Here is a 22,217-nt window from a genome sequence, read left to right on the forward strand (position 1 = left end):
ACACCGCGGCCATTTTCACTCCAGTCTCGGAGAGTGTAGTGAGAGGACGTGTCTCCGTCCTCAGTGTCTGTGTGGGCGGGAAAGTGGGGTGGCGATTCTAGTGCTGTCTTGTGCTGCTCAGTCCAGTGTAGTCAGTGTCTTTTGCTGCATTAGTCCAGCCAGTCACACTGTTGGTGTCCTCTGCTGCAATATGTCCCCAGTGCTGCTGGCTGCTGTATAAGTCCCTTGCAGTTTTGCTGTGTTGTCTTGCATCAGGCCTGGGGTAGTGTCTCTCTTGTGCAGCATCAGTCCAGTGACCAGTCACAGTGGTGGTATCCTCTGCTGCTATATGTACCCAGTACTGCTGTATAAGTCCCTTGCAGTTTTGCTGTGTTGTCTTGCATCAGACCAGGGGTAGTGTCTCTCTTGTGCGGCATCAGTCCAGTGACCAGTCATAGTGGTGGTGTCCTCTGCTGCCATATATCCAGTGTTACTGGCGTATAATACCAGTGATATTGCCGTATAATTCCCGTGATATTGCCGTATAATTCCCATGATACTGGTGTATAATTACTGTGATATTGCTGTGTAATTCTCAGGATACTGGTGTATAATTCCTGTGATATTGCCGTATAATTCCAGTGATATTGCCATATAATTCCCGTGATACTGCCATATAATTCCTGTGATATTGCCGTATAATTCCTGTGATATTGCCATATAATTCCCGTGATACTGCCATATAATTCCTGTGCTATTACCATAGAATTCTCGGAATACTGGCGTATAATTCCTGTGATATTGCCGTATAATTCCAGTGATACTGGTGTATAATTCCTGCAATAATGCCGTATAATTCTCGGAATACTGGAGTATAATTCCTGTGATATTGCCATATAATTCCAGTGATATTGCCATATAATTTCCGTGATACTGGTGTGTAATTCCTGTGATATTGCTGTATAATTCTCAGAGTACTGGCGTATACAGTAATTCCTGTGATATTGCCATATAATTCCTGTGATACTGGCGTATAATTCCAGTGATATTGGCGTATAATTCTCGGAATACAGGTGTATAATTCCTGTGATATTGCCGTATAATTCCAGTGATATTGCCAAATAATTTAAGTAATCCTGCCATATAATTCCAGTGATTTTGCCGTATAATCCATATAATTACGTATAAATCCAGTCCAGTGCTGTTGCCATATAAATTCAGTGGTGCTGTCCTGTGCTATATACTATTTACTCCAAATAAAGGGGTTATTAATATTTAATCCAAATAATTTTTACAGGGCTTGCCCTGCGAGGTGTAGGGGTATGCTTTCCTGTGCACATATTGTGTTATATAACTCCAGAAAAATAATGGAGAACAAAAATTTGGAGGATAAAATAGGGAAAGATCAAGAACCACTTCCTCCTAGTGCTGAAGCTGCTGCCACTAGTCATGACATAGATATTGAAATGCCATCAACAATGTCTGCCAAGGCTGATGCCCAATGTGATAGTAAAGGGAATGTAAAATCCAAAAAGCCAAAGTTCAGTAAAAAGACCTAAAAAAATAAATTTAAATGTTCTGAGGAGAAACGTAAACTTGCCAATATGCCATTTACGACACTGAGTGCCAAGGAATGGCTAAGGCCCTGGCCTATGTTCATGACTAGTGGTTCAGCTTCACATGACAATGGAAGCCCTCATCCTCCCGCTAGAAAAAGGAAAAGAGTTAAGCTGGCAAAAGCACAGAAAAGAACTGTGCATTCTAAGATGGTATCACAAATCCCCAAGGAGAGTCCAAGTGTGTCAGCAGTTGCGATGCCTGACCTTCCCAACACTGGATGGGAAGAGGTGGCTCCTTCCACCATCTGCATGCCCCCTTCAAGTGCTAGAAGTATCACCACACAATCCAGTTCCTGATATTGAAATTAAAGATGTCACTGTTGAAGTACACCAGGATGAGGATATGGGTGTTGCTGGCGCTGAGGAGGAAGTTGACAATGAGGATTCTGATGGTGATGTGGTTTGTTTAAGTCAGGCACCGGGGAAGACACCTGTTGTCCGTGGGATGAAGAAGCCCATTGTGATGCCTGAGCAAAATACCATAAAAGCCACCTCTTCGGTGTGGAATTATTTCTCCACAAATCCGGACAACGTGTCAAGCCATGTGTTGCCTTTGTCAAACTGTAATAAGTAGGGGTAAGGACGTGAATCACCTAGAAACATTGTCCCTTATACGTCACCTGCTGCGCATTCATCAGAAGTCAGTGTCAAGTTATGAAAATTTTGGTAACAGCGTTAGCAGTCCACTGACACCTAAATCCCTTCTTCCTGTTGTACCCAAGCTCCTGCAATCCATACCACCAACTTCCTCAACGTCAACTTCCTCCTCAGCCATGAACGTCAGTAGTCCTACAGGCCATGTCCCTGGCAAGACTGACGAGTACTCTCCTAACCGGGATTCCTCGGGAGGTTCCTTGAGTGGTACGCCTACTGCTGCTGTTGCTGCCGCCGATGCTGTTGTTGCTGCTGGGAGTCAATCGTCATCCCAGAGGGGAAGTCGGAAGACCACTTGTACTACTTCAACTAAGCAAATGACTGTCCAACAGTCCTTTGTGAGGAAGATGAAATATGACAGCAGTCATCCTGTTGCAAAGCGGATAACTCATGCCTTGACACTTATGTTGGTGTTAGACGTGCGTCCGGTATCCGACATTAGTGCAGTGGGATTTAGACAATTAATGGAGGTATTGTGTCCCCAATACCAAATCCCATCTAGATTCCACTTCACTAGGCAGGCGATACCGAGAATGTACAGAGACGTCAGAAAAAGTGTCCTCAGTGTCCTGAAAAATGCGGTTGTATCCAGTGTCCACTTAACCATGTACATGTGGACAAGTGCAACAGGGCAGACTAAGGACTATGGGGGTCATTCCGAGTTGATCGATCGCTAGCTAGTTTTAGCAGCCATGCAAACGCTATGCCGCCTCCCACTGGGAGTGTATTTTAGCTTAGCAGAAGTGCGAGCGATTGTATCGCAGAGCGCCTGCAAAAAATGTTTGTGTAGTTTCAGAGTAGCTCACAACCTACTCAGCGCTTGCGATCACTTTAGACTATTCGGTTCCGGATTTGACGTCACAAACCCGCCCAGCGTTCGCCCAGCCAAGCCTGCATTTCTCCTGGCACGCCTGTGTTTTTTCTGGCACACTCCCTGAAAATGGTCAGTTGCCACCCAGAAACGCCCACTTCATGTCAATCACTCTGCGGCAAGCAGTGCGACTGAAATGTATCGCTAGACCCTGTGCAAAACTACATAATTCGTTGTGCCCGTATGTCGCGCATGCACATTGCGCCACATACGCACATGCAGAACTGCTGTTTTTTTAGCCTGATCACTGTGCTGCGAACAAATTAAGATAGCGATCAACTCGGAATGACCCCCTATATGACTGTGACAGCCCACTGGGTAGATGTATTGCCTCCCGCAGCAACAACAGTAGCAGTGGCACTGGTAGCACCTTCTCACAAATCCAAACTCATTTCTAAGCAGGCTACGCTGTGTATCACCGCTTTCCATAAGAAGCACACTGCTGGCAACCTCTTTCAGAAACTGAGGGGCATCATCGCACATTGCTTACCACACTTAGACTCTCCTGGGTATTTGTGATATCGGACAACGCCACCAATATTGTGCGTGCATTACAACTGGGCAAATTCCAGCACGTCCCATGCTTTGCACATACTATTAATTTGGTGGTGCAGAATTTTTTGAAAAATGACAGGGGTGTACAGGAGATGCTGTCGGTGGGCCGAAAAATTGTGGGCCACTTTCGACATTCAGCCACTGCGTGCCGAAGACTGGAGCACCAGAAAACACTCCTGAACCTGCCCTGCCATCAACTGAAGCAAGAGGTGGTAATGAGGTGGAATTCAACACTCTATATGCTTCAGAGGATGGAGGAGCAGCAAAAGGCCATTAAAGCCTATACATCCACCTACGATATAGGCAAAGGATGGGGAATGCACCTGACTCAAGTGCAGTGGAGAATGATTTCCGTCTTGTGCAAGGTTCTCCAACCCTTTGAACTTGCCACACGTGAAGTCAGTTCAGACACTGCCAGCTTGAGTCAGGTCATTCCCCTCATCAGGCTTTTGCAGAAGCAGCTGGAGAAATTAAAGGAGGAGCTAAGACGGAGTGATTCCGCAAAGTATGTGGGACATGTGGATGGAGCCCTTCAGTCGCTTTGCCAAGATTCAAGGGTGGTCAATCTGTTGAAATCAGAGCACTACATTTTGGCCACCATGCTCGATCCTAGGTTTAAATCCTATGTTGTATCTCTCTATCCAGCAGACACAAGTGTGCAGAGGTGCAAAGACCTGCTGCTGAGTAAATTGTCAACTCAAGCGGAATGTGACCAGTCAACAGCTCCTCCTTCAATTCTACCACCACTGGGGCTGAAGGAAGAGGATAAGATTTCCTAGCCCACCCGCTGTCATTGATGCAGGGCAGTCAGGAGCGAAAGCTGACATCGGGTCCAGACTGAAGGACCTGCCAACGATTATTGACATGTCTACTGTCACTGCGTATGATTCTGTCACCATTGAAAGAATGGTGGAGGATTATATGAGTGACAGCATCCAAGTAGGCAAGTCAGACAGTCTGTATGTATACTGGCAGGTAAAAGAGGCAATTTGGATGCCCTTGCACAAACTGGTTTTATTTTACCTAAGTTGCCACCCCTCCAGTGTGTAGTCTGAAAGAGTGTTTAGTGCAGCCGGTAACCTTGTCAGCGATCGGCGTAGGAGATTGCTTCCACAAAATGTGGAGAAGATGATGTTCATCAAAATGAATTATAAATTCCTCCAGGAAGACCCTGACTAGCAATTGTCTCCAGAAAGTGCACAGAGACCTGTGATGGTGGATTCCAGTGGGGACGAATTAATACTCTGTGAGAAGGGGGATGTACACAGTGAAAGGGGTGAGGAATCGGAGGATGAGGATGGGGTCGACATCTTGTCTCTGTAGAGCCAGTTTGTACAAGGAGAGATTGATTGATTTCTTCTTTTTTTGGTGGGGGCCCAGAAAACCACTAATTTCAGCCACAGTCGTGTGGCAGACCCTGTCACTGAAATGATTGGTTTGTTAAAGTGTGCATGTACTGTTTATACAACATAAGGCTTGGTGGGAGGGCCCAAGGACAATTCCATCTCTTTTTCTTCTTTGCATTATGTGCTGTTTGAGGACTATTTTTTTAAAGTGCCATCCTGTCTGACACTTCCGTATATGTCCAGTGGTACAGCCATTTAATTCCAGTGATTTTGCCGTATAATTCCAGTGGTATTGCCATATAATTCCAGAAATTTTGCCATTTAATTCGAGTGATTTTGCCGTATAATTCCAGTGATTTGGATGTATAATTCCAGTGATTTGGACGTATAATTCCAGTGATTTTGCAGTATAATTCCAGTGATTTTGCAGTATAATTCCAGTGATTTTGCCATTTAATTCCAATGATTTGGACATATAATTCCAGTGATTTTGACGTATAATTCCAGTGGGAATTGTTTGTGTCGCTTGGCTTAGTCATACAGCTTCCTCATTGCACCTCTTCGACATCTTTGCATGAGGTGCTGTTTGGGGCATAGTTTTTGAGAAGTGCCATCCTGTCTGACACTGCCGTATGAGTCCAGGGATACTGCTGTATTAGACCTGGGGTACTGCTGTATAAGTCCACCAATTGCAGAATTTTTGAAAAATGACAGGGGTGTGCAGGAGATGCTGTCAGTGGACTGAACAATTGCGGCCCACTTTCGACATTCAGCCACCGCATGACACTACTAGATGGGCCAGGTGGTTGTGTCGCTTAGCATATTCATACAGCAACCTCGGTATACCTCTTTTTCTTCTTTGCATCATGTGCTGTTTGGGGCCTTTTTTTATATCTGTCCTCCTGTCTGCCACAGCAGTGCCAATCCTAGATGGGCCAAATGTTTGTGTCGCTTGGCTTAGTCATACAGCTACCTCATTGCACCTCTTCTACATCTTTGCATGAGGTGCTGTTTGGGGCCTAGTTTTTGAAAAGTGCCATCCAGTCTGACACTGCAGTGCCACTCCTAGATGGGCCAGGTGTATGTGCCGCACACTTGTGTCGTTTAGCTTAGTCATACAGCCACCTTGGTGCAACCTTTTGGCCTAAAAACAATATTTTGAGGTGTGAGGTGTTCAGAATAGACTGGGAATGAGTGGAAACGAATGTTATTGAGGTTAATAATACTGTAGGATCAAAATTACCACCAAATTCTGTGATTTTAGCCATTTTTATGTTTTTTTTTCAAAAATCATTTCTGATCCAAAACCAAAACATGAAAGGGTGGTTTTGGCAAAACGAAGTCAAAACCAAAACACGAAAGTGGAATTAGTACCAAAACCAAAACAGAAAACACGAAAAGTGCCAGCCGCACATCTCTAATTTAAAGGCTTGATAACCAATGAACTGGAGGCAAAATTTCATCTTACTACTAATGCATAATCAGCTACGTATAGAATTGTCTGGTTGTTTCTAACACCAGTCAACCAATCCCTAGCTGAACACAGAGTTGTGATCATGTGACCACTGCAGAATTCAGCTCATTCTAACATGTTAGATATTTTGCATCCTCTACAACATAGGTTCTCAAACTTGGTCCTCAGGACACCAAACAGTTCTTGTTTTCCAGGGCCAATATTTACTAAAAAATCGTGTTTGTCCGATTTGTGTTTTTTTTTTTCTAAGTCCCAACACGGGAATTCACTAAGCACCAATCTCGGCAGTGTTTGGACTATTCGTAATGGTTTGAATGACAAAGTTCAGAAATACAAATGAATAGACCATCGGTCAAACGCGGCTGTTATTTCATACAACATGGGTATTCACTATTCATTCGTATTTGGGTGTAAGTCTCTGAGTGCTCAATTGCGGTCATATTTTTTTGCGATTCATTAAAAAAAGCTGCAAAAAAATAGACCTGCTTTTTCCAGGCGTGTTTACATGTGTTGCAACTAACAAATCACTCACACCTGAATTAGGATGCCTATAAAAGGATCTTAGGCCCATTTCAATCCACCTATTCTCAGAAATGGCAGCAGGACTGTGGGCCAGTGATATTTTGTGTGCTGTGGGATTCCTCAGACTCAGACATCAGCCTGTAAGTAACCAGGGCCAACAAACTGAACATGGTCAGCAGGTGGTACAGGTTCCGCGGAGGCTGCGCAGGCCTCGTTTTTTTAGGGGGCGTTTAAACTTGAACGCATTGTCCGATGATAGGGTTATACAGATGTTCCGTCTAAATCGTAACAACATTTTCTGTCTGTATGACCTTGTCAAACTGGGCCTAGACCCTGAGACAGCACGCTCTCGCTCTGTCTCAGGCCTGCACAAACTCCTGGCTGTGGTGCACTTTATGGCTACTGGCAGCTTTCAGGCTGTGTCTGGGGATGTCATAGGAATCTCACAGCCCTCATTTTCCAGAATCTTAACACAGGTGATGTATACCTAACTACCTCTTCTGTTTGTGTTTGTTTTAATTTCTCAGTTGCCAGTTCTGTCCTAAAATCTCATGTTTATTGTTCTTTAAAATATACACACAGGTGTTGGCTGTTTTGCAGCCCCACATCGAGGCCTCAATCTGCTTCCCTACTCAGGAGTCTCAGTGGCATGCCGTCAGGGTAGATTTCTATGAGCTGGCTGGCATGCCCAATGTACTTGGAGCCATAGATTGCACACACATTCAGCTGAGACCACCTAGGGGCAGGCAGCACATCTATACCAATCGACATCTAGAGCACTCCACAAATATGCAGGTGGTTTGTGATGCAAATCTCAAAATAATGAGTGTTGTTGCTGGTTACCCTGGAGGCTGCCATGACTCCTTCATCCTCAGTCAGTCATCCCTCTTTGATAAGTTTGAAGACGGACAAATGCCAGATGGGTGGCTGCTGGGTATGTAATTTGATATGTGTAGGCATGTGTATACTTTGTCCAAATACAGGGCCAGATGTATTAACCTGGAGAAGGCATAAGGAAGTTATAAACCAGTGATCTGTGCAAGGTGATAAAGGCACCAGACAATCAGCTCCAATATGTCAATTATCAGTTAGGATCTGTTTGCCTGCTGCCTTAATTACCTTGCACATATCACTGGTTTATCACTTCCTTATGCCTTCTCCAGGTTAATACATCTGCCCCACTAGGTGTTACTTATGTGTTGCCGTATCTTAACATGAATCATGCTACTATATTTTTTGTTTAGGTGATGAAGGATATGGCTGTTTCTCTTGGCTTCTAACTGCATTGTCCCGACCTGATACCCCTGCTGAACACAATTACAATCATGCACATAAGTCCACGCGGAATGTGATAGAAAGATGTTTTGGTGTGCTGAAATCTAGGTTTCGGTGGCTGGATAAGTCTGGTGGCCTTTTGTTGTATAGTCCCTTGAAGGTGACTCAAATTGTGTTCTGCTGCTGCTTTCTTCATAACATGTGTTTGCAGCAACATCTGCCACATGAGGAGGAGGAGGAGGAAGAAAGCAGCCAGCAAGCAGAGGAATTAGACACATCTGGTGATACTTGGAGTACAGATGTAGGGAGGCAGGTTAGGCAAGAACTCATAAATATTTTTTTAAGGTAAGTTTTGTTTGCTTCTTTCATTTGTTATGTAAGCATTAATATATGTTATCCCATTTTTCTTTTAAAAACCAATACTCAGAATGTTTCTGTCTCCTTGAGACAAACAAACATACCCTCGCTTTATGCAAAACAAATGTAGCATGTGTATTGTGTTTATTTTACAACTCAAAACAGATTATGAGTGGCATGCATGAAGTCTGGATAAGTGTTATTAAACTTGCACTGATAACTTATTACAAGCACACATAATCCACAAAGTATTTGTTTTAGTATTTTACTTTAAGATTGTGTGTAACGTCCTAATGCACAGGGTCTCAAACTCGTCCCTCAGGACCCCAAACAGTGCATGTTTTGCAGGTAACCCAGTAGGAGCAAAGGTGTATGAATTACTCACAGACACATTTTAAAAGTTGAACAGGTGGAGATAATTATGTCACTTGTGATTCTGTGTGGAGACCTGCAAAACATGCACTGTTTGGGGTCCTGAGGACCGAGTTAGAGAACCTGTGTTCTAATGAAACACTCCTCCACATATAATATGTTAGCCTTGAGGAATACATGTGTCCCTATGTGTGATGCTCCATCGTATTTAAGGGACACAAACTTAGTATCATCAAAAAAAAAATTAATTCGTAATGTTTGCTGCAGTAAACTTGCTGATTTGTAAGTCAATACACAGTTTCCCACATATATTCATTATTATGCACATTATTTGTGCTCATTAAATACAAATACCATTTATTTGTTTCTGCATCATATGTACTAAACTGATTACTCATTTTTAAGACACACAAACATGGCACAACAATAATGACATTCATTTTGGCACTGAATTATCTAAATGCTATTACAACATATTACAACCTTTTTAGCCAACTCAATTGTGTTATTCTTGTAATGTCGTATACAGAAGAAAGGTAAATGAGTTAACAAACACATTGTAATTTGTATTGGTCATGGATGAATCTGCATGGCTGCCAATTAGTCTGCCTGCAGGATATGAGAATGATTGGAATCTAGAAAGAGTAATGATTAGAAAAAAATCAAGAGGTCTTGTTACTGAAGCTAACTACATTCTGCATGGCTGCCAATTAGTCTGCCTGCAGGATATGAGAATGATTGGAATCTAGAAAGAGTAATGATTAGAAAAAAATCAAGTGGTCTTGTTACTGCATGCTAAATACATTCTGCATGGCTGCCAAATAGTCTGCCTGCAGGATATGAGAATGATTGGAATCTAGAAAGAGTAATGATTAGAAAAAAATCAAGTGGTCTTGTTACTGCATGCTAACATCAATATGCAGATCCAATAACTTTCTCCTCCTCACAAAAAACATTAAGATGTGAAAGAATAAATGTGTTGGCCAAAATCCTGTTGTTGTTTGTAACACTTATAATTAATAATGTTCAACAAATTGTCAAGGTGGTGTTATATATATTGTGAAAAACCTACACTTACTAACTGTGTTTATTTTCTTCTCTATACAGAGATCGGTGTATCTAATTTTTATTTATTTGGTGTTGGCTGCTTGGACTGGCCTTTGCCTTTACCACTGTCGTGTTGGCGTGCTCTGGTGGAGCGCCTTGGTGGTGAGGACACTGGCGTGATATTTGGAGTAGTCGTACCTGAACTGCTGCTTGTTTGCTGTTGGTGCATGGATCTGAGTGTTTCATTGAGGTTAGTGAGGGTGGCATTGAGTTCACGTGTAGCAGCATTTTGATTGTCTACAATTCGGAATAAAGATTCATTTATCTTTTGATTGTGTTGAAAAATGTTCATATAGCTTTGCTGTTGTCTGTGCTGTTCTTCCATTAGTCTGTGCTGTTCTTCCATTATGCGCTGTAAGTTGCCCATGATCTGTGTAATGTCTGCACGCATGAGTTCCATGGTATTGCCAATTCTCGTGGTTTGTTCATTTTGTCTACTCATATTTCTGGTTATTCTTCTGAGGTGACATGGTAGGCTTGCAAACATTTGTGTCTGCCTACGCAGGCAATCTTCATTAGTGGCCTGCTGTCTAGCCCAATTGCTCCAAAACACGTGATCAGGGCCATGTGTTACCTGTGTGGTTGGGCTGTGTTGTGGTGGTGGTGTGCTTTGCTGTGGTGGTGTACTCACAGGTGCTGGGGGCCTGATTCCTTGGCTTAATGGCTGCATTTCTAACATGATTGTCTCATCCATGTCACTGTGTTGCTGTTGTTGCGGAGGGATGCTGTTACCAGGACTAGAAGCTGAAATTTGGAAAAATTAGACATTAGCTATCCATATGTTTGAAAAATTTAAACAAATCACTACACATGGAACACATGTCATTGACTGTTTCTTTCAGATATCCTGCCTAGCAACATCATCACTCATAACTTCAATACATACATATGCCTGTTTGTGGCAAATGTGTCTGGTTACTTCATTGTGAAAGCAAACACATTAGTTTTATTGTATATCAGACATACTCCAACATAAAAACACATTGTAATCCATAATGTGTTACCTTATAGCTTTTCCAAAAAAAAACATAGTAATGTTTTTATATGTATTTTGCAATGTTAGGTCAAACACACATGTGATAATTTGTTAAACAACCTTACTATTTGCCAAGCTTAAACATGAGTTTCTGTTGCAGCATCTTCCACACAATGTGCTACTGTATGGCTGAAGTGGACATACATATATTTACAGGATGTGGACAAGGCCATTTTGCTAGGATTCCATTTCATGTTTTACTGACTTTGGTAAGTATATCAGATTTTGATGTGTTTTGACTTAATGCGTTTAAGTAAAAGTTTTATTACGAACTCAAATTTATTTAATTTTTTTCAGTTTGATACTCACAATCAAGATGAGGGGAGTGTGGTACACGTCTTGGAGGTGTGTCCAAAATTTGGAGTGGGGGGACCGAACATACTGTCGATAATCTTCGTGGCGGGGTAGCCTGCTGCGGTTGGCCCTGGACATCAGACCTTGCTTTCTTTGCTGCCACATGTTTTTTTTTTTGGTGTTACAGAAGTCCGACTTCTGCTGCTCCAGACTTCTTTTGATGGACCTAGTATTGAAAGTTAAATTTTGTTATGGCCATTCCTTTACAAACATACCCTATACTACAATGGACACTTTACCTGCTTCCGCAGCGTCATCATCATCAGATGTCATGGGAGTTACTGTAGGATGACCAGTACTGCTTTTTTCCAACACTGTAAAACCAAAATAAAATCTCATGTATTCATGCTATTGTTGATAGATCCACCCATTATGCTTATAAATATTAATTCTTTAAAAAATGCTTGTTTTATTATAAAAAAAAACATAAGGACCGTAAACCAAAAAACCACTACATAAAACAATAAACATTGTCCAATAGCCATATGCACTATGGAAAGTGCAACACAGGAAAGCATGTACATGACACAGACATAGGACACAAGTAAAAATACATACACTAACAACCAAAAACACACACATCTTCATTTTGTAATGAAAGGAAAAAATGTACAGATGCAATATAGAAATTGCTCTGTGATGTGGCACTCCAAACACACATTACCACTATATGAGCCAAAAAAAAACAAAAACAAAAAACCCAAAAAAACCTGCAGTGTTGTGTCAGGGTACAAATACAGACTCAAACTCAACAAACAAATAGTGGGTTTTTAAAACAAATTATTACATTCAGTAATAATGACAGTACACATGTAAGTGGTTTCCAAACCACTTCCCACTACTCCAGCCTCTAACATGACAACCACTGTTTTTGCAACATTGCACATGGATAACCTACATATAAAACATAGTCCAAATTAAAAACTAAAAAATGTGCTAAAGGAAAACATTATTGCTGGACAATTCAATGACACACCAAGTCCAAACTACACATGGAAAATATACAGAAAAAAACACATGACATACAATAAAGTAAGATGTTACATTGGCTTTTGTAGAAAACATTACCAAACAAAAATTATTTGCTGACACACACTTGAAGATGGAAGTAATATGCAACATCACATGACACACATTTAAAAAAAAAAATTAAGGTCATAGAATGTTAATGCAAATACACATGCTCACCATTCTTCCTGGGCCTATCTGAATCCCGGACATGGGTTGCAAAGATTACTTCAGGAGGTATTACACTCCGCATGGGCTCCTCATAGTTCAGATATCTTGCAATATAGGGCTGCCCACCATCGGTTTTTCGAGCCGACTTCGCCTCCTTGGCCATTTTGGACTTGACACGTCGCTTTATGTCATAGTACCGTTTGCAGCACGTGTCCTCCGTCCGCTTGACCAGCCCCTCACTATTGACAGCAGCAACAACTTTCGCTCACAACACCGTCTTCTTCCGTGTTGGCACCTTGGCGGACTCAGGCCCAAATAGCTGCCGCTGATACTTCATCAGCTCCCGCACCAATGCCACATTTTCAGCATAACTAAACTTGACATTCCGCCCAGTCTTAGTAGTGGTGCGTGGCTGCGGAGCACTCTGACTGTCACTATCATTGTCACTTGAGGCTGATGCAGCAACCTCACCCACCTCCTCCACCTCACTAACCTCACTCACACTCACCTCCTCCACCTGACCGACCTCCTCCCCCTCACTCACACCCTCCACCTCACCCACCTCTGAGTCACACATAATTGTGTGTCTAAACACTTAACAGAGAAAAATAAAAAGTCAAACAACACACTCCTCCACTACCACTGCACAAATCACACACACACACACACACACACACACACACACACACACACACACACATACATACAAACACTGACAAGGGACTATAAATAAAAAATACTTGGACCAAAAATGAGACAAAACCACAAAAAACAAGACTACAAGAATGACAAGACTACTTTCAAACACAATACTACACTCAGAAATCGCCCAAAAAACTCCTCACCAAACCAACTACTCACCAACCTCCACAGCACAACCTCCCTCCTCACCACTAACTAAACCCACGAGGTGCGGACGGTTTAGGGCGTATTTATATGGTTGCGCACAGACACTCCTACCATCTGAAACACAACCAATCACGAACGGGGATGAAAAACTAAACTAAAAGTGAAAATGCGGCCGCGGGAAAAAAAAACCCTGCTGCGTTTAACTTAGAAAAAACCCCAGCAAAAACAACAAAAACACGTACGCAAACGACAATGACTGCCGTAAATGTGCCAAAAAAAATGACTGGCATCGACATCGGAAAACACGAAAACAATAAACTCGGATGCTTAGTAACTTGGCGTATATAGTTTCAAAAAGTTGCATGAAAATGCACCCGATACAAGACGAGTTTAAACACTACACAAACCGACACAAACACGAATATTAGTAAATTTTGGCCCAGGTCTCCTAACAGAGTCATACGTGAAATAATTACAGTAGCTCCACCTATGCATCTTTTAAAATGTGTTAGTGAGTAATGATTACACCCCTGCACCTGCTAGGTGACCTGGAAAACATGACCTGTTTGGGGTCTTGAGGACCACGTTTTACAACCACTGCTCTGCAAGTTCATAAAAGCGCCCAGTGCTATATTCTTTGTTTATATTGTTTATACCAGCTACAGCTTTATTAGCATCCCAACAGATGGGTGCACATATACATACCTCCCAACTGTCCCGATTTTCGCGGGACAGTCCCGTTTTTTGAAGACTGTCCCGCTGTCCCACCCGCGGGCCGCAGTGTCCCGCGGTGGGGGGGGGCAGTTGGGAGTCTCTGTCACCCGCTGCCCTGCTTAGCAGAGCAGCGGTGATTAGTAGCTGTGCGCATGCGCACAGCGTCTATTCAGTGCAGACAGAGGGAGAGGAGGCATGCCAGTGGCTCACAGAGCGCTGGGCATGCCCCCTCAGTGACGAAAACGGGGGCGTGACTCGCGATCGCGGGTCCTCCCGCGAAACCACGCCCCCTTTTCGTAGGTCACGCCCCCTTTTTGGGAGCGCGCGCGGCTTCGCCGCGCGAGTGTCCCGCTTCCCCGAAGAAGAAAGTTGGGAGGTATGCATATAACAACTTCATATAAAAACATTTTCAACCTTAAATGTAATTTTCTATATAATGGGATTAATACTTTATCATGAGAGCAGAAAAGTCTGGATACATGATGACAATTGCATTTTATTTCATTGAGAGCACTTGCACAGCATGGTGTCAGCAAAACCAGCCATGTAGGTGCTGCGGATTCCTAGCCGTAAGCAAGCACACTGGCAGTTATCAGTTAGGAATGACTGTTATTTTCATCTAATTGTTTTCAGTAGTGAGAATGGTGACTCACAAAGGTATGTGAATCCAAAAGTGCTGTCAAGTATAATGCGCTTATCTTATGTTTTGATATTTGTGCTCAACCAGTAGGTTTTAAAAGTTTCCCCCGGAGTCCCTGGCTTCAATGCGGTTGTCATTTTGCAAAGTTATCATCTCATTGTCACTGAAGATGAAATTTTCTTTGAAATGTCAGTGACATCAATGTGAACACAAATCAGGTTCAAGACCTGCAAATTCCTTGAAATGCCTGTCAAAGTGTGCTGTGAAATTCAGCATTTGTCCCATATATCTACCAATATCAAGCTGAAAACACTATTTCCTCTGAAGATCCAGCTTGGACATTACATTGCTGTTCGTACTGCTGCACTTGCAAACACATCAACTTTAGTTTATGTTTAAAATAATATTCATTTCAACAGAACTTTCCGTGACATTGTTCATTCAATATATCTGGAGGTCAGGTAAATAAACTAAATTTAGTAGCCACACTTTATTTTGCAACTGCTTGTAACCCACTTCTCTAAGAAGAACTTATTGTCATTTCAGTCAGTAAATCCCCACAGTTTTGCAAACATTTACCTTGGCTTATCCACTGGACAACATTGTGCAGAGAATGGTTTGTATGTTCTGTTTTATTGTCTTGTAAGTAGAATTAACACCTTTGGAGACTTCTGGCATCAACTGGACTGCTTAAAAAAATGCATCCTGTCTGCCGGAATCTTGCCGGCTTGCTACGATTCCCACTCTTCAGGCCCAATGCCTTGCTTTGCTTGCCACAGGTTATATTCCCACACAGTTGGTGACCAGTAGCGAATCTTGCCACGGGCAAGCAGGACTTTTGCCCGGGGCGCCGCCTTCCGGAGGGCGCCGGTGCCATCCGGAGGGTGCCGCACCATGGCAAGATCCGCTGCTGCTGTGGTGCCCCCCACTGCCTCGGCCCGCTGTCCAGGGAAACTAGACGCAACGCGTCTAGTCTCCCTTCGTCGGCTGCCCGCTGTGAAGGGAAACTAGACGCTACGCGTCTAGTTTCCCTTCCTGGAGAGGACCTTAACTGTAATGATGTGCGGTGCGCGTTGACGTCATCACGCACCGCACAGCAAAGGTCCTCTCCACGAAGGGAACTAGAAGCTTAGCGTCTAGTTTTCCTTCGTGAAGAGGACCTTTGCTGTGCGGTGCGCGATGACGTCATCGCGCACCGCACATCCTACTACAGTACAGGGGGCGTAACTGACCACGCCCCCTGTATGAAGCCACGCCCCATAATGCCGCCCAGGGCGCCAGAAGCCCCGGAACTGGCCCTGTTGGTGACGTTGACCCACCAACCCAGTGGGAATAGCTCGGCTTTGTCGGGATTCCGTCCGGTGGCATTACACCGGCTGATGGGATTCCGGCGACGGTCTCCTGGACGCCAGGATCCCGACAGCTAGTATATTAACTGAATCCCCTGCAAATCCTCTGTTCCTGACAGTCATTGTTGGTGCTGCATCAGCAGATATGAATACACATATATCATTTTCACATGTCCTTTAATGCAAGATTTTTTTCCCTTTTATGTTCTTCCTTTGAAAATATGTTTTTGACAATCTCCTCTTTAGAAGACATATATTCAAATGCCATATTAACAATTTGTTGGTCAGGATTCCTGATTCATGGAATTGACGTGAAAAGACAGCAAACAGTATTGGTAATTTTTCATGTGCTTTAGCGCAAATGTGCAGAATGTGTTGCATTACAGTTCTTATACATTCATGTTTCCTTAGCAGTGGGAATAATACCAGACTTGTTTTCAATATGCAGAAAATATAAATCTGCCTCCGCTAAAAATGCCTGTTCTTGAACATTTCATCATCATAAAAAAATGTATTGTGCTTTGTTAGTATGTTATTCATGCAGTAGCATGGAATTGTAGCTGTCTGCTTCTCGTACTGTGAATACAGTTCTGGTGTTCGCTTTAACAGGTCACTGTTATACTGCCAAGTGCTACATTAGATTCCTTTTATTTTTGTGATTGCTACATTTAATTGGGAAATGAGGCATAAATATTGTGAAATGGAAGTAGAAAAAAACAGATATTCATCCCCCCAACTAGTGTAGAAGTGATATGTTTCCAGTTTATTGGCACTTGGTGCATCTTGGTGCATACCTAATTTAACATACAATTGTCAAAGTCGAAAAATATTGCAGTACACACATCACGTACAAACTACACACAGATGGCCTCCGCGTGTGTACTTGTTCTGTCATGCGTGCACATATTCGCAGTTTGCGTATGATCGCTCCCGCGGTCCTGCACATTAGCGCGTGGTATGGGTATTTACGGTAGAGTTTGTGAACGCATGGAAAGCTATCAAAACACATTACATATTTAATCCAAATAGTGCACAATGTACACATAGCCTCCCTGCACCACATCAGAAAATAACAGCAGTTTAAATGGTTTCAGAACAAAGGGATTCACCTTTACAGAATAGGAGGGGACAGAACAAGGTAATAAGGTGGTGTCTGGTATCCAGCTGAAGGGTATTTTAAGGGTAACATTCCGGTGTTGGTTTGAGAAAGATTGCATGTTCCTGCGGATAGTTATGTGCGGGAGCAGAATATAGATATAAACTGTATTTACTGTACATTATGTATGCGGCGGGAATCCAGAGGAGACCACCCACAAGAGCAGTTGGGAAAGACATCGCCTACCTATTCAAACTGACCTATGACCTCTCCTGTACTGTAAATGTGCATCCCTGTGTCCAATGGACAAAGATTACAGTATCAATTGTATTGCTTTTGGAAGAATTGTATAAAGAGAGCCTGCTGCGGGCCTGGTCAGACACAAGACTCACAACGTTATCTATCAGATGATGGAGGACCGGACCGGGTAGCGCAAGCGAAACCACTCACGTATGTACCATTGAATGTAGCCATTTACTCTGTTATATTGTATTGTATTATTTGTATTGTAATCCCCTTTCAGCAATAATACGCTGTGGTGTCGGAACCCAGTGGTTTAATTACAATCTGGTGTCGTGTCTTCATTGCCCTGCTAAGGTTTAAAGTGTATTATCATTGCATTGCATTGCTGTAAAAGGTTTAAAGTGTATCTCTGGGTGTGTACGCGCTGTGAGTACTTTGTTCCGTCAGCGCGGCATTTGTACGCTAAGTCCGTACACAGAACGGGACTTTGTACGCTAATAGCGTACAAAGTACGTAGAGTGTGTATTAAGTACAGTGCCCGCAGAGGCTCCATGGTAAAGTGTATTTAAGGTGTGTTTAAGGTATAGCTTTCATTCCTAAGGATAAAACAGTAATTATCAAATGGGGGCTCCTCTGGTTTTCCACATACTTACTACCTAACAGGTCACAGCAGACGTAATCTATCAGCAAAGGGTGGACAGAAAGTATCCTATGTATCCTTTTCCTGGTCGGTGGATGCACTAAAAACCCTACTTGATTGCTGATTAGATGGCGTCTGCTCTGTATGGTTTGTAGAGATGCTGGTAGAACTCGTAAGGTAAACAGGAAAAAAGCTATTTAAAATCTGTGAATTTTTTTGGGCGCCAAAAGCGTACACAGCACCCATACTTTGCATACTCTCTCACATTGTTGCCATAACATTCAAATTGCTAGATTCATTTAAACCTGTGTGAAACCGGAGATATTTGTTGCTATATAGTTAAAAATAAAATAAGTATTTAAGGAAGTAAGAGTAAAATCACAAAACGCATTTCTGGCCCAGTAGTAAGAGGGTTAAAATGGAACAAGTGTGGATTGTGTTTAGTGGGCAATAGTAGTTTTATTGCTCACATTTATAGAATTGTGTGATTTGCGCTATTGCGGACGTACGGTTTTGTACACGTGTCTCCGACAAAGTACAGGACTGCGCATGCAGTGTAAGAGACACGCACGATCGCGTGTTTACGCAAAGTGCGTAAGAATACGGTCGCTAAGTACAAATTACATAATAGTTCGTTTAGTTTAAAGGCGGGACAGTAGCCACGCTACAATAGCACCAAACTACCCGGTTTCTAAAGAAATTTAGTATAAAAACAAAATTTAGTATAAATATTTTTTTTTAATTGCCTCTGGGGGTAAAGCTGCCAACTTGAATGAATCCTAATTTTCTGTACAGAAAAACCAAGTATACCTGAGTGAGCGAACGTAGGAGTGAGTGAAATTCGAACCCAGTAATTCGGGTTCCCGTCGTTTGGTACATCAAGTGAGTAGAGACTTGGTGGCGTGACGCGGCTGACTCACGTTAGTATAAGGTTTAATACGTAAGTCGTGAGGAGACTTACAGGAGCGTGGTAGGGAATTGTGAATTGTGTTGTGACCCATATAGTTTTTTTTTATACGCTCCGGCTGAGGTTTCGCAGCTTGAAATTTGATTCCAGTGGTCATACGGCAGATAAGTAACAAGTACCTATACGCTGTACGATTGGACCGCGCGTTTGTGGGTGCGATAGATAGCACAACTTGATATCCTTTTTACGAGCTTTTGCGTAAAATCGCGGTATCATTAGCGCTGCATAGAGCATACGCAAGCCTGATTTGTGTATAATAAAGTGCATAGGGAGTTTTCGCTGGTCTCTCTCATGAAATTCTCCAACGGCCGATACTTTACTGGAAAGGGTAAGTTATTCCTAAAAACTTCCAGTAAATATAGGTCACATAGGGCCCTAAGTTGGGTACATTGCCTTCTCTATCGACAGTGTATGGTAGTACTGGCCAACGTGGGCGGTGAGCGGGTGAAGAGCGCTCGGAGAACTTTCACCGTTGCCTTATATTGAGTATTTTGGTGTTTGTGGGAAAAGGCCCACAATTATGGGAGCCAGTTGCTCAAGTAAGGGACGTTTTGTAACCAGGGTTCAGGTTGAAGAGCCGCGGCCCAGGGGGTCAGCGAAGTTTAAAGGAAAAAGTATTGAAGACTTTTTGTCTGAATGGGAACGTGTGACTGACAAAGATAGGGAACCATTCCCTAAGGTGGGCAGCTTTGAACCAGAGGTACTGCAGAATGTAAGCAGTAAAATATGTCTTCTTAAATCCAGAAAACAAAGGATTAGACATAATGATTGTTTAAAATTATGGCAGCAAGAGGGGGATATGCAAAGAGAACAAATTTGCAAAACAGGTTCAAAACCTAGCGGGAATGAGAACACAAACACACCATTGTCGACACAGGTCGAAGGGGAAGAGATGGCTACAATCAATGGTATATCCGTAAATGATAGTAGTATGCAAAAACAATGTATTAACCCTAATTTTTGCAAGATGTATCCTGTTTTAAAGTCTTTTCAAGGTTATAGGTCACAAGAAGATGATGGATCCAGCCAAATCGCAGCTCTTCTCCAAGCAGTCACTTTGCAGGACACTCAGGTGGGGCCTGTCCAACCAGGTAGAGCAGTAACAATGGCCCTCATTCCGAGTTGTTCGCTCGGTAAAAATCTTCGCATCGCAGCGATTTTCCGCTTAATGCGCATGCGCAATGTCCGCACTGCGACTGCGCCAAGTAAATTTGCTATGCACGTAGGAATTTTACTCACGGCTTTTTCATCGTTCTGGCGATCGTAATGTGATTGACAGGAAATGGGTGTTACTGGGCGGAAACAGGCCGTTTTATGGGCGTGTGGGAAAAAATGCTACCGTTTCCGGAAAAAACGCAGGAGTGGCCGGAGGAACGGAGGAGTGTCTGGGCGAACGCTGGGTGTGTTTGTGACGTCAAACCAGGAACGACAAGCACTGAACTGATCGCAGATGCCGAGTAAGTCTGGAGCTACTCAGAAACTGCTACGAGGTGTGTAATCGCAATATTGCGAATACATCGTTCGCAATTTTAAGATGCTAAGATTCACTCCCAGTAGGCGGTGGCTTAGCATGAGCAAATCTGCTAAAATCCGCTTGCGAGCGAACAACTCGGAATGATGGCCAATATTCCCCAATGAAAGAACTAGTGAGGTCACAGCTACCGGTAAGTGTGAGACAGTTCATTGCACAGAGACAACAACACCTCACAGTAAACAGATTAGGAACGGAATGGTAGAATTACACCCTGTCTTGGAAATAGTAACTCCCAATGGGGGAACCAATAGTCAGGGAGTAATCCTCACAGGAATAATGCAATGTATTGCCCGTGGCCCAGAGATGAGCTGCGGTCAATCATTTCAGAATTCCCCGACCCTCGGAAGCATTTAGCAAGATGTCAGAAATTTATCAGAGATCTGGGTAATGCGTATGAACCGACAAACAAACACTGGCGGATATTTTTGAAAGCGTGCCTGCCCCCTAATATTGACACCCAAAAATGTATCACTGATTGTAGGTTAGAGTCGGATAGTCTTATGACTGACAAAAACAATCAGGAGAACTTAGAACGAATTAATAGACAACTAGAATTGTGTTTCCCCATTAATGTTAAGTAGAGAAGAATTTTCTCCATAAAACAGAGGGAAAATGAAATGACATCTGAATATTTCCATCGGGCCCTGCAAATAATGGATAGATACATTGGGGTATCAGATACAGGGAACGATGCGAATTATAGGGAAGTGGCTGTCTCTGTGCTAATGGACGGACTCAATAAGACAGTAAGGGACAGGGTACAAACATCTTTGCCTAATTGGAAAGGGGTCACAGTAGCTTGTCTTAGATAGTGCGCAATTGTACACCACAAGAATATTGTTAGGCGTAGAAAACAACAGGAGGAGAGGCTGAGGATTGAAAGTATACAGGCTTTTACACTAAAGTCTTATCAGCCTAAACCCCAGACCCCTGCTGTTTGGAAAAGACCGAGAATATGTTACAGTTGTAAAAAGGAAGGGCATTTTGCCAGAGATTGTAGGTATAGTAGAACACATAGCCAATATAGACCCCTAGACAGAGAAAACAAGCCACGTTATTAAACACATAGACGGGATCAAGAGACATATAGTATGGAATCACGAGCCATATAGAAAACACAGATTCGGTTAATGGGAAGAACAGAATAAATGTAACTTTACTCTTTTGACAGAACTTACTGGGGTTAGGAGGAGGTCTCTAAACTTCTGCTTCTCTCTCTAGCAGAAATGACCTCTAATTAACTTAACAGGAGTTTTTGTTAGAGATGGTATACATATAGAGTGCTCCCACCCAGGAAGCACAAAGTATGTGGGATACCCACGAAGACTAACGTTGCATTTCACTGTTCTAGATGCATGTCCATCACAGGTAGAGGAAATGATCTCAAAGATACCGGGTTCCCTATGAACTTAGAATGGACAGGACACTGGATTGATGGCTGGGATAGTCCCAGTAGAGATATAACACACATAGAATTTCTTTTAG

The sequence above is a fragment of the Pseudophryne corroboree genome, chromosome 7 (assembly GCF_028390025.1).
Source record: "Pseudophryne corroboree isolate aPseCor3 chromosome 7, aPseCor3.hap2, whole genome shotgun sequence".
Classification (NCBI taxonomy): Eukaryota; Metazoa; Chordata; class Amphibia; order Anura; family Myobatrachidae; genus Pseudophryne; species Pseudophryne corroboree.